Source organism: Moschus berezovskii, chromosome 2 (genome assembly GCF_049115385.1).
Source record: "Moschus berezovskii isolate FMDL1 chromosome 2, NW_MosBer_1.0, whole genome shotgun sequence".
Lineage (NCBI taxonomy): Eukaryota > Metazoa > Chordata > Mammalia > Artiodactyla > Moschidae > Moschus > Moschus berezovskii.
Window position 1 is genome coordinate 135,950,107 of NC_142461.1, and position 17,827 is coordinate 135,967,933.

The 17,827-nt window shown below is 46.5% G+C and overlaps 1 pseudogene; it reads right to left on the reverse strand.

Annotated features, from left to right (window-relative positions):
* Positions 1-13,633: 13,633 nt before the first annotated feature.
* On the reverse strand, positions 13,634-13,738 carry LOC129538778 (U2 spliceosomal RNA; annotated as a pseudogene).
* Between the last annotated feature and the right edge of the window lie 4,089 nt (positions 13,739-17,827).

Genomic DNA, 17,827 nt, shown 5'->3' on the forward strand with positions numbered 1-17,827 from the left:
TGTGTGCTTTTGTGTCTTTCTACTTCACTTGGCATAATATTTGTGAAAGTTGTATGTACTATAGTTTATGTATTTTGCTGTATGGAATTCCACTGAAGAATAAATCCCCATTTATTCATCCATGTCACTTCACTAAACACATGGCTTGTGCCTGATATTTGGCTCATATGGATATTTCCACTGTGGTCATCCTTTCTATGGGCACATGTGCTCACGTATCTATGGGCTATACACCCAGAAGTGGGAGTGCTAGGTCATAAACAAGCATATTTTCAGTTTTACTGATAAAATCGAACTGTTTTTCAAAGTATCTGTATCATCTCGCACTCTTCCTAGCAGCATCTTGTGAGTCTGAGAATTCCGGTGGGTCCATGGTGCTTGCTGATGTACTGTCAATATGGTGGGTTTATAGGGTATTCTGTTATGCTCTTAATTTGTATTTTCCTGATTTATTTGTGACGTATGTATTACTACTTCAATATAAGTCACTGAAAGATTTTAGTGATAATAAAAACAAAGAGAAACTGACTTTCAAATTCCAAAAGCCTTGGGAGTTCCCTGGTTGCCTAATGGTTAAGACTCTGGGCTTTCACTGCCACGGCCCAGGTTCAATTCCTGATTGGGGAGCTGAGATCATACAAGCCATGCAGTGTGGCCAAAAAGCCAAACCGAAAATAGAAACCCAAACAGCAATAACAAAAATTCCAAAAAACAATAAAAACTGGAAGAAAGATGGAGAAAGTGTGGGACAGAGAGTGAAAACATGCCTCTTGTCCATCTAACACTGAATTAGTCAGTGGATATTGCCTGGAGCTTGGGTAACTTACTGGGCCTTGTGTAATGTCAGTGTGAGAAGATCCATGAAAGTCATACTAAAAATTTCCCTTGCTCAGCTTCTAAGGGACACAAAGGCTAAAGCTATTGATGGGGAAGAATTGGGTGGAGGTTTTAAGCAGGGGCTGGTAGTACAATTCAGTTTCCTTAACTTGGTGTCATTTTCTGCCTAGCTCCCCAAGTCCTTTCTGTTGACTGGTTGCACCAAACAATGGAATGTGGAAAATTTCCTAACATGCTGGGCGTGCCCCAGAATTGGAGCGTGGAGCAGCCCAAGGATGTCGCGAGAGCAGCAGGTCCCAGTCAAGGGTGGCACCTTCCTTTGGGCGGGCACGCTGGCCTCTGCGGGGCACAGAGGGGCTCCTGCCTCTGACCGTGGATGTGCTGCTTATCCCTTGAGCAGTGACCTTTCCCAACTGTATTTCTTTATAAGCAATAGCATTCCAGAATAACATTAGGCACCTTCAACGGCACCCAGGAACACAAGCAAAATGTGAGAAAAACACTCTAACTGTGAAAAACTATCACGGCTCTGGGTGCTGGATGCAGCAGTGAGGACGTGGAGACCCTTAGTGGTACAATCAGGGGACGACCCAGAACTTACATACCAAACTGTGCCCTTCAACTGAGAAGCCGTGCTCTTCTCCAGTACCCGTGGGACACTTGCAAAAGAGTTTCACTCATTACGCAACAGTCAAGAAAAAAACTTCCAGTAAGTTCCTTATAATAGAAATTGTACAGGTCAGCGCTTTGACCCAGTGCAGTGAAAATGGAGACTAATAACAAAAGTAAAAGCAAAATCTTCATCCATGTGAAGATTAAACAAACATAGAAACGCTGCAACCATTTCCTAAATAACTTCTAAATCAAAGCAAATTTGAAACCACAACTGTTGAATACTAAGAAAATGGCAGTGTGAAAACCTAGGAGATCTGTCAAAGATATAATGAAGCAAATTCATGACCTTACATGCTTTCAAAGTTAGGTAGAAAGGAGAAATGAATAAAGCACGCTTTCAATTCAAGTTAAAAAGAGAAGAATAAAGGAAATGAAGGAAGTCAGGACAAAGGAATTAGGAGTTAGGAACAGAGATTAGTGAATCAGAAACCCTAAATCATAAACAAATACTAGAATGGGTACTTTGGAAAACCCCCAACAAAGAGATAAACGGCTGGCGGGTCCTGTTGGCCCTGGCGTATTTCACCAGGATGCGCATGATGGATGGCCTTGCAGCCAGGACAGCTCCCTGTGGTGAACCCAGGACTAATGTGCAAGTGCACGCCCCTCCCAGGAGCTCCATTCCTCAAATACTCAGGAAAACTCTCCTGGAATGGAAACTGGTGGCACATGATCCGTTCAAGGATAAATTTGAGTTTGGTCTAATTAATTAAAATGATCTGCAAAACTTTAGAAACTGAACTGTAATTAGAAACAAAACCTTTCATTGTACATTTAACCGAATGCCCCCCATGCATTTTCATGATGGAGAGGAAGCAGGAACCTAAAAGAGGAAGGAGCGGGAAGGGAGAAACAGCACCTCAGAGGTGCAGGGGATTGAAATGGGGTCAAAAAAGTGCTAAATACAGCTCAACAGATAGACAACTTCCCAAACAAGTATAAACGACCAAAACTTAACTTTAAAAGAGAGAGAAAGCCTGAATATGGAAATAACTACGGAAAAAGTAGAAAAGTGATCCATAAAACGGTAAACAACTATTACATGTCATAGAAATGGCACAGTGGAAAGTTCTAGGAATTGGTCCCTCCACCAAAACAGTTACTGAGCTGGCATAAACTGTCAGAATAAACTATTTTAGAACTCTGGAACCTAGTCAAATCCTTGCAGCATCTAGCGGAGTGCTTGATGAAGAGAGGGTTTGGTAACTTGGTGTTTGTGTGGCAGACTCCAGCCTCCACTGTCCAGCCATGAGGTGAGCAGTTATGGGGGAGATAGCCTGTATTCCTGGTGTGTTTGCTGGTGCCAGAGTGGGCAATAAAACTTACCCTCCAAAGATAGAATTCTGTGTTGTTTTATTTTGCTTTGATGGATAAACCAGGGGTCAACATAGATGCTGACCATTTTTTTCAGCCCCTCTGGCTGAAGTAGCTTCCTGAGCAGCATGTATTGTGTATTAAAATAATTTAAAGAAACAGAGCATCTTTTCTTTTTTGTTGGATCCCAGCATTCAAAGGGAGAAGACAATGGCAACCCACTCCAGTACTCTTGCCTGGAAAATCCCATGGATGGAGGAGCCTGGAAGGCTGCAGTCCATGGGGTCGCGAAGAGTCGGACACAACTGAGCGACTTCACTTTCATTTTTCACTTTCATGCATTGGAGAAGGAAATGGCAACCCACTCCAGTGTTCTTGCCTGGAGAATCCCAGGGACGGGGTAGCCTGGTGGGCTTCCATCTATGGGGTCGCACAGAGTTGGACATGACTGAAGTGACTTAGCAGCAGCAGCTTTCAAAGAAATTGCTGTCAAGTCACTGTCTAGCCACAGAGATAACAGAGCAGAGACTTCAGTGACCACATGAAATAAAGCATAAAGATTCTGCAAAAAAATAAAATAGTTTAGAAAAGTCACTAAACAAATAGATGGCTTCAGCCCTCAGTAACAATAAAAAACAACAACAATCCATGGGGAGGAGGGAGAATCTGATCTCCAGAGTTATTACATTATAGTATTAGCAATGTTCATTTCTCCACAGGTAAAAGGAATTGATAGCGACCATCCCTATGAAAGCCCAGGCATTGAATATGCTAGATGAATACTTTAAATTAACTGCCTTATAGATGCTAAAAGAACTGAAGAAAACCATGGGCAAAGAGCTAAAGGAACCATAACGGTGTATGAACAAGTAGGAAGTATCAATAAAGAGACAAAGTTATAGAAAGGAACCACATAGAAACTCTGAAGCTGAAAAGTACAATAGACGAAATAAAAACTTCACTAGAGATGTGTCTACTTTTAATTTTGCACTGCAATATGAGTAGGAAACATTAGTATAAGTTTTAATCCCTTGAAACTTCTTTTAATCCCTTGAAATCTTAAAGACTTGTTTTATGATTGAGCATTGAGTCAGTTTTTGAAAATAAACTTCTGTTTTTGAAATGAATTTGCATGATGTCGTGTGCAGTATATGTCTGTTGTTGAGTTTACTGATTGTGCTATTCAAATAGTCTATGTTCTTACTGACTTTTTGTCTGTTTTTTCTCTATATTATTGATTTAAGTGAATAAAAATTTCACCCAATGAAAAAAATAAAATACATATTCTGCTTACATACCCTTAAAAGTTTAATCAGGATAGATCATATTTAGGCCATAAAACAATTCTAAATAAATTTTCAAAGATTGAAATCATAAAAGTGTCTTCTCCAACCACAACAAATGGAGCTAGAAGTCAATAAATGAAGGAAAACTGGAAAATAAGGAAATACATGGAAATTAAACAATGTATTCTTAAATAACCAATGTGTCAAAGCTACAACTAGAGAAATTATGAAAGACTTTGAGATGAATGGAAACAAGAGCACAACACACCAAAACCGAAAAGGAGTATGTCAAGTTTGTATATTGTTACCCTGCTTATTTAACTTATATTCAGAGTACATCATGAGGAACGCTGGGCTGGAAGAAGCACAAGCTGGAATCAAGATTGCTGGGAGAAATATCAATAACCTCAGATCTGCAGATGACACCACCCTTATGGCAGAAAGTGAAGAGGAACTCAAAAGCCTCTTGATGAAAGTGAAAGAGGAGAGTGAAAAGTTTGGCTTGAAGCTCAACATTCAGAAAACAAAGATCATGGCATCTGGTCCCATCATTTCATGGGAAATAGATGGGGAAACAGAGGAAACAGTGTCAGACTTTATTGTTTTGGGCTCAAAAATCACTGCAGATGCTGATTGCAGCCAGGAAATTAAAAGATGCTTACTCCTTGGAAGGAAAGTTATGACCAACTTAGATAGTATATTAAAAAGCAGAGACATTACTTTGCCAACCAAGGTCCATCTAGTCAAGGCTATGGTTTTTCCCGTGGTCATGTATGGATGTGAGAGTTGGACTGTGAAGAAAGCTGAGTGCTGAAGAATTGATGCTTTTGAACTGTGATGTTGGAGAAGACTCTTGAGAGTCCCTTGGACTGCAAGGAGATCCAACCAGTCCATTCTAAATCAATCCAGGGTGTTCATTGGAAGGACTGATGCTAAAGCTGAAACTCCAATACTTTGGCCAACTCATGCGTCGAGTTGACTCACTGGAAAAGAGTCTGATGCTAGGAAGGATTGGGGGTGGGAGGAGACGGGGATGACAGAGAATGAGATGGCTGGATGGCATCACCGACTCGATGGACATGAGTTTGAGTGAACTCCGGGAGTTGGTGATGGACAGGGAGGCCTGGCGTGCTTTGATTTATGGGGTCGCAAAGAGTCGGACATGACTGAGCGACTGAACTGAACTGGACTGATGGGATGCAGTGAGAGCAGTGCTCAGAGAAGGTTAGAGCTATGAAAGCACACATTCAAACAGAACTATTCCTTAAGAAACCACCAAAGGGGGCAGAAGAAAGGGGATAGTAATAACTAGAATAGGGATAGAAACAGAATAGAAAAACAATAAGGAAAATCTATAAAACCAAAGGTCATTTCTTTGAAAAGATAAAAAAAAATATTGGTAGCTCTTTAGTTAGACTAAGAAAAATGGAGAGGATACATAAATGACTAAAAGGACTAAATCAGAAAATGGCTAAAATCAGAAATTAAAGTGACATTATACCAATCTTACAGGAATTAAAAGGATTGTGAGAGAAAACCATGAATAATTATACACCAAACAAAACAAAGCACAAAGTCTAGATGAAATGGACTCATTCCTAGAAATACACAAGTTCCCAAAACTGACTCAAGATGAAATAGAAAATCTCAACAGATTTAGAACGAGTAAGGAGATGAATTGCTCATCCAAAGCCCCTCTTACTGTAAAGCCGCAGCAATCATAGCAGTGCAGAGACAGCAGTGTGTCTAGCCGCCAAGTGTGAAGAGTGGGGAGAGATCTCATGTCTCGGCCCTCTGGAAATGCTATCATGGGGGTCCCTGCCCTAACCCTCTGCTGGTTCATTGGATGGCAACCCCCTGCTGGGGAGCCCCCTTTGTTGATGCTTCCTGCCCAAGGAGCTCTTCTGGGCTCACTGTCCCAAAGCTCAGCTGTTGCTTCTCAAATTTCCACTACTGGGCCAGGGCAGCTTTTGGGATGAGGGGCAGTTTGGACCCCAAACAGTGTTGCCCTTGCGCTTGCCCTGACATTGACACTGGGTCTGAGTAGAGGTGGGCCTTTCCCCAGGATAATGTAGTTCAGGGGCTAAGCAGGTGACTTACTTCACATCTCAGGAAGCAGAGGTGGGTGTCTGTTATACCATCTTCCCTGGGTCCCTGTGCAGATGAATCCATCATCATCCTGGAAACCAATTCCAAAGGGTCCTTTAAGTGTCAGCTCAGATGCCACACTCCATGGCTCCACATTGCAAAAAAGTGATGCTTCTTTGAAGGACGGAAAACCCATTTTTTGCAGACTTAAATGAACACAGAAAAAAAGCACCATGTAGTTAGCTAAAATCTTACCTAGAAATATTCTTTTATTGAGTTTTGGAGTTAATTTTCCCATATAAGGAATAACAAAAGACTGACTGGAAGGGAATTGACTTTTTAAGACTGTCTTTTTTTGTTGTTGTTGTTGTTGGTAGATTAAAATAGTATGGCTGGCCAAGTATGAGGGTGAGAAAATGTTCCTACTCTTAATCATGCAAATTCTGAGAATTTGCTTCAGACTAATTGTACAAAACTCGTACAAAGAAGCAGCTAGTTTTCCTGCTGTGAATGGTTACGGCAGTCAGTTATCCTAACCTCAGAATCTGAGCTGTGGCCAGTGGGCCAGAGTAGGCCCTTCCCTACAGCCTGTTCTCTCCTACCAGTCTCCTGCTCACCCTCCTGGTCCTCAGGGCCCTCTTCTTGAGCACATTCGATCTTCTCCTTGCTGGTTCCTGTGCCTGGAGCCCCTGGTCCCTATAAAGCTGTGGGTCACGCTTCCCCAGGCTCTGCTCACTCCAGTCTTCTCTGAGAAGCTGCACATGACCACTCTATTTGGAGTAGCGTCCTCCCCAGGGAGGGGATCACGTTAGCCTGATGACCTGTTCTCTCTCTGCGGGTCTCGGGGGCACAGAGACCTCGTCTGCCGTAGCGTCCTCCCCAGGAGGGGATCACGTTAGCCTGATGACCTGTTCTCTCTCTGCGGGTCTCGGGGGCGCAGAGACCTCGTCTGTGCTGTTGCCTACTGCAGTGGTGCCCCACCTTTTTGGCACTAGGGACTGGTTTCATGGAAGAGAATTTTTCTAGGAACTAGGGAAGGGGAATGGTTTTGGGATGATTCCGGTGCATTGCATTTATTGTGCACTTACTTTATTTCTAATCTAATGTCACTGCTGATCTGACAGGAGGTACCAGTCCATAGCCCAGAGGTGGGGGACCCTTGGTACTGAGGTTCTGAGGTGGGGCTCAGCGGTGCTGCTTGGGAAAAGGCGTGAGGCTGAGCCCCTGCTGTGCCTCACACATCTGTCCCATTGTAAACACGGCCCTAAAAATACCCATGTCACACCCACTTCCAGGATCCAGTGTACCCCTGCCAGGGCCTCCCGTGGAGGAGCCTCTGTCCCTTCGACTCCAGGACTGATGCTCTGGTCACACCCAGCATCTCTAGAACCTCAGCACCTCTCGCCTGGAGAGTCCTGCTTCCTCGGCTCCCTGGACTTCAAGTCCAGGCCTGGGTGTCTCCTGCCTTGGGTGGCGCTCTTGCTTTCTCAACCAGCTTGCCCACCTCTGGATGTTCATCCACGCAGAGGTCCATATGCTGGACTGCTGGCCTCTCTGACTGGCAAGAGGGATACCTGAGCCCACAGGTACCCGCCCCAGGGTGGCCCAGCTCAGAGAAGGTGGGGAGTGAAGACACTCGCCCAGTGAAGCTGCTCTTGGGGCATAGCCGCTCCTCCCGCTTCCTTTCCCCTCCTCCTGCTCTGGTTTCCATTTTGTCTGTTTGCCTCTCCCATTTGTACAAGAGCCAGTCTAGCTTATGAAAAACAAGCTGTCATCTCAGTGTTTTTAGAACTCGTTTCCCCAACAGCTGTTGTGTTTCCAGATGTTCATTACTGCTGTATTAGTAGAGGTTCTTAACGCTACTTGGGCTGACAGGATACAAATTGATTTTCAAGTTATGCTGATTGCTTAGACATATTTCTTGCACCAGCTAAGCAAAATGAAAAACAACAAAAAAACCCAACCCCAAACAAAACCCATGCCATATGGCACATGTGGTCTTTGATCTAAAGGGTTTGGGCCACATGTGAACCAAATGCCAAAGACATTACACTGGCCGGAGAAGGTGTGGACAGGGACAGGTTTACAGGGAAGCATTAATTGGGTTAAACCTAGTGTGGCCCCAAGATGCTTTGTAGTTTCTGGCTTCTGCTGTGGGCTGAGAAAGGCTTTGTAGAGTGCAGAAGGAGTGTGGATCCTGGAGTCACACCTGGTGTGAATCCCAGCATTGCCATTTATTTGGGGTGTGTGATTTTGGGAAAGTTGTTAATCCCTGAACAACACTATCTGCAGAAATCAGACAATACGGATATGTGCCACTCAGGTGGTTATGAGCATCAATCAAGACAGGGCATGCCAAACTGGAATGGCCCCATACCAGCTTGAGAGAGATGGGGAGATATGGCTACATGGCAGTGAACAACTGGAGTCTTCACCAGTTTTCATCAGTAGAAGGGCGGGAAGTCCTTAATCTGTCCCAGAATCTGGAGCTGGTCCTGCCTTCAGACACCAGGGAGAGAGCTGGGAAAACAATCAAGCCAGAGGCATTGTGGTTTCCACGGCTGCCACATTGTGTCGCTGTTGTACACAAGCCCTGCACCGCTCAGTGGAGGCTGGTCCAATGCAGTGGCGAGGGCCACAGCGCAGGCTGCACTGTGCACATGCCTTGGCTACAGGGTTGTGATGTTATTCCTTTCTCTCCAAGAGGGTCCCAGGGTCCTTCACTGGAGACTGTACAGCAGAGAACACTAAAGGTCCCGTTATAAATTCTCCTGGGGCAAGGGTGGTTCACTGATATAACTGGAGAGGGACCACTCCTGTGGTTTCCCCAGAAAGCAAAACTGGACTGCAAGGCGACTTGTCTCTAGTTTTAGATGCGGAAAAATTGCTTTGACTTTAAAATTCCAGCTCATTGGCGCCTCCTCACAGGTGTAGATAAGCAGGCTCAAGTGATTGGCTCCTGGTGATCTATCAGCCAGTATAAAGGTGTCCCAGGTGGCTTAATGGTAAGGAATCTGCTTGTCAATGCTGGTAATGCAGGAGACATGGGTTCGATCCCTCAGTTGGGAAGATTCCACTGGAGGAGGAAATGGCAACCCATTCCAGTATTCTTTCCTGGGAAATCCCATGGACAGGGGAGCCTGGCAGGCTATTGTCCATGGGGTCGCAAGGAGTCAGACACCACTGAGCACACACACATCAGCTGGTATGAACTGCTCCCTTCCTCCTCCACCCAGGTGGGTTGGCAGGTCATGGGCAGTGTCACAGGTTGGTAGGGTGTCTTGGTATCCAGGACATTTGTCTATTGATCACCCTGCAGCCCTTACTTCTGGGAGCCTGTTGGGGCAGCAGATGGAGGAACCAGGTCTGGACAAGATGGCTGTTCCCCATCTGTGTGGAGTCTTCCCTATGAGACCAAGATGTAAGGGAGTTTCAATAAGGCCGTGTTTGGACCACTACGCAGTGAAGCATCTTGAGGGAATAGGGAACAGCTCTAAAAGGTCTCTGTTCTTACTTAGAGAGGAGTCTTGGACCTTGTTCAGGGCTCACAAGCATACCCACTGCTGTGGGCTGCTTGCTGGGCTAGGACAGACATCTCGGAGTTTCCCTTGCCCTGTTTCCTGCCACATCTTATGGGCCCATCGCGCCATCCACCCTTCCATCCATTGTTGAAAGTCTAAGGTGTGTCCAACGCTGTGTTTGGTGTTGAGGGGAGGAAGCCCACATGGGATGATGGGTTTGGGGGAAGCTGGGATCCCGGGGCAAGGGCAGGAACTGAATTGCTGAGGGGGAGGAATTTGAGAGATGTGAGTGCAGGCGATCTTGCTGAGGGAAAGTGATGACTATGCCATGTGTGAAAGCCGGCAGTATGGCTAGCTGGTTTGGAGCAAACAGCTTTCCTGGAGGAGGAGGGAGAAAGGCCAGGAGAAAGGGGGAGGGGAGAGGGAGACACCCTTTTCACGGGTCTCTGCCTATCTTTTGTTTGGTTAACCTTCCAGTCTCAGGTTTGACAGCATCCCCTGAGGCAGGTCCTCCCTGCCTGCCAGGCCAAGACTAGGTTAGATAAGTTAGATTCCCTGGTTAGTAGGCCTTTTAGCCCCATGTGCTTTTTTGAAAAAACTGAAATTCATATTAAATAACAGTTTGTGTGATTATCTGTTTGTCACCTGCAATCTGGTGGGGGGCACCTCCATGGGGCCTGGGCCATCTCTGACGCTTACTGAATATTTGCACCTGCCTCTAGTTGGAGGACTGGAGTTCTGCCTTTGTTCATTTGAGGAGGTGCTGGCAAGGGATCTGAATTCCCCTCCCAGGGTTGTCACCTAATGAACCAGTAAGGTCATTACCTTTCTGGTCTTGGTTCTCTCTGAGAAAACAAAACAGATTATTGAAGCAAAGTATCTCTGGGTTTCCTTCCGGCTCTGAGCTCCTGCGCATCACTGCAAAGTGATGCCCATGAGAGGTGATGAAGCCCCCTTGATCTTGGCTTGGCTGCCTCTTGCTCTGCTCCCTCCCTTCTGCCTGTTTCCCTCCTGCAGTCCCACCAGGACCCAGGACTGTGCTGGCAGCACTGTGGCTGGAAAGCACCCGAGGCATCACGGGGAGATCTGTTGCCTTGAAACACTCATGATGGTTTTTCCGTTGAGCTGACCTTGAGATGTCAGATTGTTCCTGATTCGTGGGGCTGGTTCTGGGCAACCAAGTTCCTCATTCTGGGGGGGATGTTTATCTGTGGAGGGATGTGGTTGAGAAGGCTACTGTATGGGTGGTCACACTGTCCACAGACATGCTCCCCTGCCTCCTGGCAGTTAGGGAAGATTGGTGATGTGGTGTCAGAAGGCGGAAAGCCACGTCTTTCTTGATCACGCACAGTACACATGACAGATTACTGGGTTTTCTGAAAACAGAGTTGGCGATTTCTATTGACATTTATGTTAGAGGAACCCAAGTCAGATTGTGCAGATTGTTCTATGTGTCTGTGTGGAATGTTTGGCTTCATTGCTGATGACAGGGCTCCCGCAGCAGTTGTCTTGACACTGCAGGGATGCCCAAGGGGAGCAGGCGTGTGTCCTCACCATCATTCGGGCCCCACCCAGACAGGAAAAAATCAGCTCTCTGAAGTGTTTTCCCTGAGGCCTCAGAGAGTCCAACCTGGGGTCTTAACCTCTGCTTCTGCAGGGCTCTAGACGAGTCTAAGGAGAAGCTGGTTTGGCTCTGGGCAGTTGCTGGCTGTGCATTTAGAGGTATTGGTGCTGACCTGGTTGCAGAGTAGGCATGTAGATGACTTAATTCCACATCCTTTCGACAGCTGTGGGGCAGGGACCATCACACCTCATCTCACGAAGCTACTGGGCCTCATCAGCTGGAGCAGGCGCTGTGATGGGGCAGAGGCCCAGCAGAAAGGGTGATGTACATGGCACAAGTCTTGCTAGTACCCTGGCCCATCCCCATACCTCTGTCCTCTGGTTCTGAAGTGGGTCCCTGTTCCTCAAGGGGCCGAGCCCAAGCTGAGCTCTGAATGATCTCTCATAACACACTCCTGTCACCAGGATGTCCTCTCCGCTGGGGAAGAGAAGGGACCAGTTGCATGGTGGAAGGGCAAGCACATTTGCAGGCCTGGTTTGGGTTGGCTGCAGCCACACCTTATCAGAGTGTGCTGGATCACTAAGTCCAAAAAAGGCAAGGGTGGGGTCGTGAGGGTGCTAGCAGCCTTCTGTGCAGGCTTTTTTCTGAGTTCAGGAGGCATCTCTGAAGGATGAGGACTGATTCCTTTGGGAGGTCTGGGCAAGGGGCTGCTACACTGACCCAGGCCAGGGAATGCTCCTAACGCCCTCACTCTGGGGGTCCTCACAAGGGCCCTGGACTGGTTGACTGTCTCTGATCCTCTCTCTTTGGGGTTGCATCCACCCCATCCCAGATCGCCTGGAATCTAAAGGGTCCCACCCAACTCTTCTCCTGGACTCAGCCCCGGAGCTCCTCAGCTGGAGGCTGCGGGCCCCTTGGCACACAGAAGGCCTGGTGGCTCCCCTCCTAGGCCTGGTATGGCCAAGGGTTGGAACTGCAGAGACCTTCTCTGGAGTCCATCTGTGTGTGTATTGTGTCTTCAGAGGGCCTCTCCTCAGGCCCCCCACTGAGCCTCCCTACAGTACCCAGAGTCCTGGTCAGCACGGGGTCCTGTCCCCACCTGCTTCTGTCCTTCATTTTTGCCTCCACACCAGTGTCTGTTGGCAACCCAGCCCCGAGCAGGGTACCAGGCACTTAGTAGGCACCATTTAAAAAACATTAGTCAGTGCATCAAAAGAGCAGGGAGTCCACCCAGCCACTTGGGGGAGGGAAGGAGTCTGTGCTGGCAAAGCCCGGCAGCCCTAGGACATCCGTGGGAACATCTGTCATCCTGCAGTGCAGACTTGGCTGCCTCTCTAGACAGGATCTGCAAGCCCCCATCCCCAACACACCAGGCTGATTCCCTGCTCTCAGGGATGTGGTGGGGGCTCCTCTCTTGGGGCCGAAGTACCTGGCCCAGCCTCCTCACTGGGGTCTTCTGGCCTGGTGACCTGGCCTGGGCCACAGATGGGAACCTCAGTGTACCTCGCACTACTTCTCTGTATTAAAGCCTAGGCAACCCCATCCTCTCCCCTGTGTTGCCTGCCTAGCGGCCCCACTTCTGTCAAGGGAGAAGGCAGTAGTTCTGGAATCACTTGCCTCCACTCATCAAGGGCCTTGTCAGGGGAGGGGCGGGAGCAGGGGGTTCATTGGCACCAAGCACCCCAGCCTTGGTGTGCTTGTTCCTTCCACTGTCTGGGTGTCCCCAGTGTGTTCCAGTACGGGTGGCCACAAGTTTGGACGTTGGTTTGGGTGCAATTATGAATCCTTTGCTTAGTAGCTATTGATCTGAGGCAAGTTGGTTAACCTCCCTAAGCGTTTATTTACTTTTTTAATCTGCAAAATGGGCATATGGATGATATTGGACCTTGAGGGTGCCCTGAATGTTGTGAGCTTAGGGCTTAGCTCAGTCTGGTGAATGTCAGCTGCTGTCCCCACGACACTTGCTGCAATGGCTCCTCTTCTCTTGGGGAGGCTGGAATTAGAGAAAGGCCATCCAGCAGGGTCCTGGGAGAAGCTGAAACCACCTCTCACTGTGCTGTGTCCCGGAGCCCCAATTCTGAAATTGAAAGGATATCCTCTACTCAAGAGGGTGATTTGGAAACTGTTTCTGAAACTATTTTCCAAATCGTGCCTGAAGCTTCCGTGAAGCTGCTGCCGGGACTGCCATCGGACAAGAGGTATAGAGTGGACTTTGTGCCCGTCTCTTGAATGAGGGCTACTTTTGCTTCTGTAGATTCTGTCAAGTATTGGGCTCCACATTTCTTTAAAATACGTGACACACTGTTATAAAAGTTTGAACATGAATATTTACATAATAAACTTTGGTAAAATGTTTGGACAGAATTGTATTAAAATGACATCATCATCATCACTATTTTAAGCTGATAAGAACAGATCCTACACTAATCTTAGCTAAAAGGCAGAGAAGCAATCATAATCACTTAAAGAATAAAGTTATATAAAGACTTCCACATGTCAGGCAGTCTTCTAAATTCTGGAGACTTAAAAATGCATAAAAACATGGCCCCCGCCATCAAGGAGAATAATTAGCAAACTTCCATAAAACTGCTTTCATTCACATTTGTGTGTTCATTAAAGCCCATGGGGGTTGCAGATGAAGAAACTGGGGCTGAACTTCTAGAAAATATCAATACCACCCACCAGTGGGACTCAACTTTGCCCAACCCCCACTTCTTCCATCTGAAGTACAGTTTATGATGTCAGTGGACACACACACACACACGTGTTCATACACCTACCTTCCCTACTCATTCCCCACTGTCTCCAGTCCTGTCCCCAAGAGCAGGGAGAATGAATATCAGCTTTGAGACAGTGGGTCTGATGTTTAAGACCCACCCCTAAACCAAAGCCTGGGCTGCTTTGTTCTCATATTTGTCTAGTCAGGCAGAGAAAGCAAGCTACAATTTTGTGTGCTGTGTCCATGCCTAGGGCTTCCCAGTTGGCGCTAGGGGTAAAGAACCTGCCTGCCAATGCAGGAGCCAGAAGAGACATGGATTCAGTCCCTGGGTTGGGAAGATACCCTGGAGAAGGGCATGGCAATCCACTCCAGTTTTCTTGCCTGGAGAATCCCAAGGACAGAGGAGCCTGGCAGGCTACAGTCTGTAGTGTCGCAAAGAGTTGGACATGACTGAAGCAATTTAGCACATCCATGCCTGCCATTATGAGAATACTTAGCCTTCCTTGTGTGGTTCCGAAAAAGGGTCCCCTGAGGTGGAACTGGGGTCCCCATGTCCCTGGGGAGTGGACTCTGTCCTTCCCTGGCCAGGTCTGGGTCCAGTTGATGGGCTGTCCTGGGCTCAGTGCCTCAGAGGTTTCATGCACCAGGCGGTCAGCTGCTGTGCACCAAAGGGTCTGAGCCCAGAATCAGAAAAAGCACCAGCTCCAGGGCTCACAGTGGGGTTTCTCAGAGTGCTGGCACTGGCAGGCCAGCTGGCGACCTGGGTGAGTCCTAACAGCTCAGTGTTCTCCAGAGGCTGCAAGAATTAAATGACAGGGTGTCCACAGGGCTGCTCACACTGGTCCACTCCTCTGCAGTCCTTCCTGCCAGTCACCACCCTAAGCTCCTCCTGGCATCAGTTCTGTTCAGTTCAGTTTAGTCACTCAGTCGTGTCCGACTCTCTGCGACCCCATGAATCACAGCATGCCAGGCCTCCCTGTCTATCACCAACTCCCGGAGTTCACTCAAACTCATGTCCATCGAGTCGGTGATGCCATCCAGCCATCTCACTCTCTGTCGTCCCTTTCTCCTCCTGCCCCCAATCTTTCTCAGCATCAGAGTCTTTTCCAGTGAGTCAACTCTTTGCATGAGGTGGCCAAAGTATTGGAGTTTCAGCTTTAGTATCAGTCCTTCCAGTGAACACCCAGGATTGATCTCCTTTAGAATGAACTGGTTGGATCTCCCTGAGCCCAGCTCAGAGCAGACTGCCCTAGAACCTGCACTTGCTTGCCTGAGAGCCCCCACATTGGGGCTAATGACGGACTAGGACATTTTATCTTTTCTTTTGAGTTTGTTTTTCCCCTTTGCTTTTGAATTGTAACTTTGCTGACTGTCTCTCCTAATCTGATTTAAGTCCATTACTTTGGGGCCATTAGCTTCTCCATCAGTTTCTTCCAGGGTAGGAACCATGTCTTGCCCTGCTCCCTCTTCCTCTCCTGTCACTGGCTTATTCCCGCAGCACCTAAAGGGCCTTGTAATCATGCTCATGTGTACATCTGATATACAGAAAACTCGAGAAAAGCAAGAAAATGCACGAAAATAGTAATAGTGGTTGTTTTTTTTAAATAAAGGAATTTTGTGTGATTATATTTTTCCTTTTTATACTTTGGGACTTCCCTGGTGGCTCATGGTGAAGTGTCTGCCTACAATGCGGGAGACCCGGGTTCAATCCCTGGGTCAGGAAGATCTCCTGGAAAAGGAAATGGCAACCCATTCCAGTATTCTTGCCTGGAAAATCCTATAGATGGTGGAACCTGATAGGCTACAGTCCATGGGGTCGCAAAGAAGTATATATTACTTCCATTTTGATGCATGTATTAATTTTATAATAAGAAAGAGATCTTTAAAAATTACTGAAAAGTAACAGAACAATTTGTATTCTGAGATGATGCTGTCCAGCTTGATAGAACATGGATGTGTTTCAAATTTTTTCCCCGTTAGAAAAGTTTCATTATTGAATAGGAAGGTAAAGGAAAATAATTTAAAAACAGCAACACACAACCTCCCCTCCCATCATGGTATTCTATCAGAGAAACAATGTAAAACCAGGTGGATTTACCAAGGTAAATCCTTGAGACACCCTTTGAATAAAGATTCAATAATTGCACCTGAATGTGGATCAAATATTCATTTCCCCCCGCATCCTTGGAAGCTTATTTGACTCTAGCACTGCAATCTGCTAAAAGTGTTTAAAATCTCAGTTGTTGACTATAAGCAAGTCATTTAACTTTTCTCATCTGCAAAATGGGAATGATGACACTTTTCTGGCCAGGCTGTTGTGAGGCTAATGATCTTGTAAGGAACACATTCTGTCTGGTCCTGATATACAGCTCAACTATGGTGATGGTTTTTCTCTGACTCCCTGGTGACAGGCCCCAGAAGCAGAGAGTTCTGCATGACTTGCTTCTCTGTTTCTCCTGCTCTGGTGTGGCTGACCCTCCAGGGTAACTTCCACAGCTGTTGGGGGAGGCACCTGGATATTCTGTGTCCTAAATGTCACAAGGAGGTCTGAAGCTGCCTGTTAAGAGGCCAAGGGAGGGCAGTCAGAGTGAGGGAAAAGGAAAGGTATGTAATAGCAGTTATATAACTATAAAAGACAGTATAAGGACATATTTTTCTCTTTTCCTTTCTTAGCTGATATAAAAAGCAATTGTATAAAATCATATGTTTATAATGTTTTGTAGAGTGTGTAACACATTGAAAAATATATATTGCCAATAACTACAAAAAAGGTGGGTGGTAGCAAGCTGCTAAGGAAATAACTACAGATAGTGAAGCAATAATTATAGTAATGTATTGTTGGGTCTATAACATTAATATGTGTAATATATATGACAATAATAGCACACAAAAGAGGAAGAGAGACTAGAACTGTAGTGTATCATTTTTACATTTACTGGAATTCAGTTCAGTTCAGTCGCTCAGTCGTGTCTGACTCTTTGCGACCCCATGAATCAAAGCACGCCAGGCCTCCCTGTCCATCACCAACTCCCGGAGTTCACTCAAACTCATGTCCATCGAGTCGGTGATGCCATCCAGCCTGTCATCACCTCCTCCTCCTGCCCCCAATCCCTCCTAGCATCAGAGTTTTTTCCAGAGAGTCAACTCGTCGCATGAGGTGGCCAAAGTATTGGAGTTTCAGCTTTAGCATCAGTCCTTCCAATGAAAACCCAGGATTGATCTCTAGAATGGACTGGTTGGATCTCCTTGCAGTCCAAGGGACTCTCAAGAGTCTTCTCCAGCACCACAGTTCAAAAGCATCAATTCTTCGGTGATCAGCTTTCTTCACAGTTCAACTCTCACATCCATACATGACCACTGGAAAAACCATAGCCTTGACTAGACGGACTTCGGTTGGCAAAGTAATGTCTCTGCTTTTTAATATGCTATCTAGGTTGGTCATAACTTTCCTTCCAAGGAGTAAGCGTCTTTTAATTTCCTGGCTGCAATCGGCATCTGCAGTGATTTTGGAGCCCCCCAAAACAAAGTCTGACACTGTTTCCACTGTTTCTCCATCTACTTCCCATGAAGTGATGGGACCAGATGCCATGAGCTTAGTTTTCTGAATGTTGAGTTTTAAGCCAACTTTTTCACTCCCTCTTTCACTTTCATCAAGAGGCTTTTGAGTTCCTCTTCACTTTCTGCCATAAGGGTTGTGTCATCTGCATATCTGAGGTGATTGATATTTCTCCCGGCAATCTTGATTCCAGCTTGTGCTTCTTCCAGCCCAGCATTCCTCATGATGTACTCTGCATATAAGTTAAATAAGCAGGGTGATAATATA